Here is a 6,887-nt window from a genome sequence, read left to right as displayed (position 1 = left end):
AAATGAATGTTGGGCAAACGGACACTCTTACTGAGATGAGTAGGGCTGCAGAGGCCATAATTCCAGTCAATTCATCAGCCCTCTCTTACTGTGGGTAGTCTTGACATCCCTTAAGACCAAACAGCAAACCCCTTTACCTCACCCTGTGCTAGTTCTTGTACCTTGATATGATCATCCACCTATTTCCCTTCTTCACTTATCTTCAGCTGAAATCTGCCGGTGCTTCTTTTGGCTGACTGACACCTCCCTACCTCCCTGACAGAAAGCAGAAACAAATGCACTTGAAAGTCAAGCATTGGGAAGCATAGAGCATCACAGCAGAGCAGCAACATCCCATCTGCAGGCTCAAGAGAAGAAAATGAGATTCCAAAAGGCCGTGCCAGGGCTTCACTGCAGGTGTGTGTAATGATACAGGTCCAGCCTGGAGGTTGGCCACATCGAGCTCTGTTCTGGCTCAGGAGAGACGGCAGATGCGTGCCATCCCAGCGTGAAGAGCCAGGACGCAGCAGGAGCAAGCATCCACATGGTGCTGAAGCTTGGAAGCATTCCAGACCCCTAAACTTGGCATACTTTCTGCCCACAAAATACTTTTTGGGCTTTCTCAGCAGAGTTTGTTTATTTTTACCCTCACGCTTCTCAGGAAAGAGCTCTAACAGATAGCTGTAGAAATAGATTGATTCAAACTAAGTTAGTTGAGTATTCCAAGCTTTCATCTCAGGACCTATTAGCATAAGAGCAGCACGAAAAGTGGTAGCAATGCAATATGCCACACAGTTATTGCAGGCTGTTACTTCTCAGGCCATAGTTGTAATCTCATTTTTCTCAGAATATTTAAGGGACAAGTTCACCAATGTCAGTGAACCTCTGCTAGCAGAAGAATAATTAGAGACAAGAAATAGGCCCACTCTGACAGTCCGTGAATATGATTTTCTTGACCTGCTACCTCAAATACAGTGTGAGTATGGAAGTCCTACATACCTTGAAAACATTCTGTTTAGCTAAACCATATTGCAGAAGAATTGTAATACAAAGGAAAATAAATCTAATTTTCTTACCAAGAAAGTTGCCCATAAAACAGAGAATCAGGAGGGAGATTACAGCCTTGCTATCCATGACTGCTCTCTGTGCCTTCTTATGGTGGACTGAAAACAAACTCCGCTGTGTCTTCAGACCCACATGGGACTGCTGACGCTGTTATACTCCAGGATTTGCTTCTCATGCACATGTACATACAGATGGAATTGCTCTCGCTCCTGCCTTTTGCCACAACCAGGACAAGCAGTAGGAAAATCTGAGATGAAACAGCTTGTGCTAACACACCTGAAACTGAGCAGTAAGTTGGAGTCACCCTGCTTGCTGTGATCTCTTCTTAATTCCAAGAAAACAGTGAATACTAAGTAAATACTAGTAAATACTAAGAGAGAATAACATGCTGGTTAAAACAGTAGAGAGGTGTTAAGCTCCATTGATTGCTGTCATTTATAGGTCAGTACTTGCTTAATTTTCTCTCAGTGCTGAAATACAAGACAGAATCAACTTAATAGAACATTGGCAAAAATCTAGGTAATTCTGTTATTTGAATAGGATGAGGAACTCAGAGCATTATCACATTAGGATGATGATCTTTAAGAATCCCTTACATATACTTATCCACTATCCCATATAACACCCAGCAAATTCATGGGCCGGAACGGACCAGGGACTCTTCCTGTGGCTGAGGACACACTTGTCTGTAGGAGAAGAGACTTCAGCAGCTGTATGGACGAGACATGCCATGCCACATGCTCTGATGTCCAGAAAACAGCTCCTGACCTCTTGCATTTGTTCAAATTGTACAATAATAATTAAAAAAAAAATAAGGAGGTTTGAGTTTTCAACACCTCTGAATATTAGGTGGTATTTTAGAAAGCACTTAAAGCTATGCTTTAACTTCGTCATTCCAGCTCCCATCCCTTTAAAAGATAACTTATAATGTGTGGTTCATGATTTTGTTTAATGAGGATTTGAGTTACTTGTGCAACACCACATACACAAACAATAACAGCTGTGGAAATGCTGGGAACAGCCACCATCTCCTCATGCTCCCTTCTATGCCCTTAGACCTCTTTGGTTTTACTCTGTTCTCAGTCAAGGACAATTTAATTCCTTCTTGTAAGTCCCTTCAGATTTGCAAGCACAAAGAGACTGCCTCTTATTATGCTCTTGCATTTAACCCTGTTGAATATGTCTCTTTTTTCAGATCTCCTCTTCCCACTTCTTTCCAGGTGTCTCTCCTGAGAGGAAAATGCAGATCTGTACTAAAAAAAATGCATGCATTTGCCGTACCGCTGGTCACTGTCTCCTGGCCTATGACCAGACATGCACACTGCACCCTGCTTTCAATCCCAGTCCAGCCCCGCCTTCTCTTGTAATGAATTGTTGATGATTTTGATGTACCTAAAATACTGTATTCAGAAAGGATTCCTGAAACTAAGGCACTCAGTTCTATCCAATCGATGATACAGAACTGGTTTGTGCTGTTATGCAAGTGAGTGGTAGCTCACAAAATGAACAGATATTTGTGGTTTTGTTTTGTATTTGAATATTGTGAAATTGGTCATTTCACAAAATGGTTAAAATGTTGATAATTTTAGAAAAATGACTGAAAAAATAGGTTAAAATGTTAAGAGGTACCTAATTACAATATTTTGGATTATTAACTGAAAAGTACAAGTAAGAATGTTTTTTCTAAAGTATGTATTTAGGAAAGCATTTGCTTTCAAAACCAGTAAAGCTTACCACTCCACAGTTCTAAGATTATTTTCACAACTGAGATTATTTCTAAAACAATGGAAAATTTTAGGGGTTTTGTGAAGCGAATAGTTCACAGTAGGAAAGTATCAAGGACTGGGATAAAAGACTTGGTCTGTGTGTATCTGTATATATGTCTTTCTGAGAAGTTGCTAACATTTTCTGCAAACTAACCTTTCAGCTTTGGTCCATATGTTAATTTGCCTAGAGTCTGACCTCAGTCCTTTATAAGTAATGTGGAGGCACATGTTTTTGCATTCTCAGCGGCTGTCAGCTGCAGGGCTGCTCTGCGATATCTGAACACTTCTGTGACATTGTAATACTTGCATCTTTGTTATCCCTGGAGGAACCTGCCCCTCCTGGTTCGGTATCTGCAGCCCAGTGGGCTTGTTACCACCACCTGAAAATTTATAATCTCAAACTTGCCCTTAAAGGAGAACAACTAGGGTGCAAGGCAAGGCATAAACTCTGGGACTGGCAAGGGACACGTGCTCTGAGACCAGCAGAGGAGTATCCTGTGGAACTCCTGCATGAGCAGGAAAAACTTCTGCAAAACCAACAAGGTTGGGCTCTAGGCACATAGGGACAAACGGCATCAGTGGGATGGTCAGGAGGGTAGACCTGGGGTTGCAGCATAATAATGAGGTCCACTGGAAATGTGACCTGCATTGCTCCAGTCTTGGAAAGAGGCATCCATTTCTGTGGTAGAGTTAGGACGATTGAAAAAGAGCTGGATGGTAGAGGTAGGAGGGAAGGAGGGACTGAAGGAGAAGCCAAGCGCAATTCTGGTTCTGCAACCCAACGTGGCGTGACTAGAGGCGAGACAGAAGAGGGCTGAGGTCATTCATCATTGTGCTTCCTTTTTGAGAACGTTTTTCTCTGCCTGAAGAAGTGGGAAATCCAGTAGGCTTGCTTCAGCGTCTAGATGAGCCTCATCAGAAACTGCCTAGAGCAGTGAGGTCTCATTGTACGGTGGTGTAACAGGTGACACTGTTTTTCTGCCTGTCTGCAGTATTGCTGACATCACCAGTGTGGAAGAAGCGAGGTGACTACTGTAGGTCCAGCCGCAGAGCTTTGGTGACCAGACGTGTTGCGTGTGCCTGGGTTTGAAAATTACCTCCTTGAATTCCTGAAGGGTGTTTTGAACCAGGAGATGCTAGTCCTTTAGAGTGACAGGAAAAAAGGCAGTCAGGCTCTCATTTTTGTCTGTTAAGTATTGCTTAAAATGCCATTTCTTAGGGCTATCACTATATAGAAGAAAAGGATGGTAAAGATAGTCTGCCGTCCCTTCAGATGCTGGTAACCCTGAGTTGTGCGGTATCAAACAGGGTTCCGGTCAGGGCATAGCTTTCTGTGCAAATCCTGGCAGTGGAAAGGTTACCCCTTTGAGGGTCATTCAAGCTCTTTTGGGGATTTTCTAAACAGAAAACAACTCTATTTATCGTTCCTACTGTCTAAGAAGCATGTTCCCATGAGAATTTGTTGCTGCAGTTTTAGATAAGGGCAAGGACACGTAGCTAGTCTGCATGGCGTGGGGGCTCCCTGCAGACCTCCCGTCACAGGGAGCTGGCTGAACTTACCCTGCAGCCGAGGATGTGTGCAGTACGTAGCCAAGCTGTACGTGCCGCGCAGCACGGCACAGGCCTGGACCTGCACCGGTGAACGGAGTTAGGTGGGTCACTGACTCCTCGGTACACGGGTGTCTCTGCGAGGGGGACCTCTGGCTTAGGTGCCAAATGGCACAGGGACCTAAACCCATATGAAACAGAACTCCCGCAGAGAGGAAAAAGAACAAAGTTTCTCTTTTTCTCGCTAATAAAAAGGGAAATGTAGCCTAAAAGAGGGCAAAAGGTTGAAAAATGCAAAGAGGAAACAGTCTATTGGCATAAATTTTGAGAAGGAAATTGTTCTTGGGGAAGGCAGTAAATAATCACTCCACCTCATTTGCCAATATAGACTAGGGGGGAAAACTCTGAATATTTTTGTCTGACAAATAGTATCGCAGTCATTTGGAAGCTGCTGGTTTTCCTTACAGCAGATTTCACCATATGGTTGAAGTAGTAACACTACTTATTTAAGTACCTTCCGCTTCTAGGTAGCTCACATTATGACCCAGTGGAATAGCCAGTTGGGTATACAATATCTATCATTTGAGTAATTTTGTGATTTCATAATATGCAGTTGATCTAAGCAGATGTGTGCATATATATATAGTTGTCATATTGTAAAATCCACCCTTTGGTAGACATTTTATTGATTTAATTCTCTGTTGGTTTTTGGCATGTAGCTTTGTCCAACGTATACTCTCCCCTAATTTCCTCTCTCTTTAATGTTTACAAAGTTGCAGAATTGGATTAATTGTTTTTCTCAGATGCAGGACATCTTTTTATCCCTTTACTACTATAAATTTCTGCACTCATCTGATGGGTAAAAGTCAGACAAAAGAAATTGTTTTCCCTGGAAAGATTTTTAATATAGTAAGACTTTTTCCCTTCAAGAGCAACAATAGGAAGATGGTATCACTAAAAAAAATACAATAATTTCTGCTTTTCTGAGTGACATAACACTTTCTCCTAACCACAAGAGCCTAAATATTGGACTTAAAAATTCTGGCATTACAGAGAGAAAAGCTATTTTGTACATCAAGAAGTTTTCAAAATTCGGTAAGATTTTTCTCTATGTCCACAACTTGAGAAAGTAATATCCAGTTACTTGCTAGGTAAAGAGGAAGAAATAAGGAACAAGGACAATCCTTGTTCATATGAATTTGCTTTCCAAAGATTTCTCTCATAGAAGAGATAGACTGTGTTATGAGGATGAACCAACTTTCTTCAGGGGTCACAGGAGAACACTGTATGACTTAGTCATGTCAGCAAGGCCAGGATACGGTTGTACGTTTAGACAAGGTTCTATTGAACTTCACGAGCAAACAGCAATTGATTTTTCTGTCACTAAATAAGTACTACATCCCTGGTGACTGAAGATACTGTTTGCACTAGAAATGTGCACTAAAAAAGAATCCAGACGTGGAGATTCTTTGCTTTAAAAGGTGTCATGGCTCCTTGTTACAGCTGGGACCTGAACAATCTGTTTTACTGGAAACAAATTTACTGTTGTAAACTGTCACGGTTTCTTACCGCAGCAGATACTCTTGCTCCTTCCCATCCAGCAAAACACGTTTAACTTTAAACATAGCCCCACTTTAAGTTAAACCAGAATACAAATTCCTGCAGATTGCAGGAGCTTAATTAGATTCAATACATCCATCCTGGGGTTAATCTCTCTTCACATGGGCAGCTCTGAGAGAAGGGTTTAAACAATGTGTCTCTGAATCTAAAAGCACATTTGCTTACTACAAAGTGTCCCCAGCACTTCAGAGAGCGCTGGACCGCAGGTGTGCCCGGGAACCCCTGGGCACGCACAGAGCTTACCGTTCCCTGCTCCCCATCTAGCAAAATGGACGTACGTACACAGGTCCATCTTAACATGGAATTCATTGAAAAACCCAGTATATTTTTCAACAAGAAAATATTTTTATTGCTTTATATTTTATTACATTATCATGTGATAAATCCACCTTTTTACATAAATATGTTTTTCCAAAGCAGAATAAGGAAAATTATTCTATATGAATTATGACAGTATGTCATACCAGTAGACATAAAGTATCTAAGCCTCTTCAGAACATTTACTGTTCTTTTACATCTTGTGTATAAATACCAAATAATTAAATGTAAACTCATTTAAAAACAAACCATCCAACCAACCCCAACATTATCTTGTTAGAAACCAAAACAATCTCGGCATGAAACCCCACAATTTCATGGAAATTATTAAACTGTGATAAGTATTGAATAGAGTGAGAATTCAGGAGCAAGCTGTCTGTAATTTCATTGTGCAGTATCTTGTGCAAAAAGACTCTAGGCATTCTAGAGTAAATGCTAGTAAGTTATAGTGGGGAAAAAAGATTTAGCAAAACATTCTGAGCCCAAGGCTCATTTAGGCAGCTGAGGCAGCAGATTGAGCATGGCAGCTCAGGACTGCGCTTGCTTCAACTGGTTTTTATTCCTGTGTAACCCAGCAATAAAATGCTAAGT

This window comes from Cariama cristata, unplaced genomic scaffold (assembly GCF_000690535.1).
Source record: "Cariama cristata isolate BGI_N322 unplaced genomic scaffold, ASM69053v1 scaffold603, whole genome shotgun sequence".
Lineage (NCBI taxonomy): Eukaryota > Metazoa > Chordata > Aves > Cariamiformes > Cariamidae > Cariama > Cariama cristata.
The sequence above is the reverse complement of the archived record's forward strand: the minus strand, read 5'-3'. Positions refer to the sequence as shown.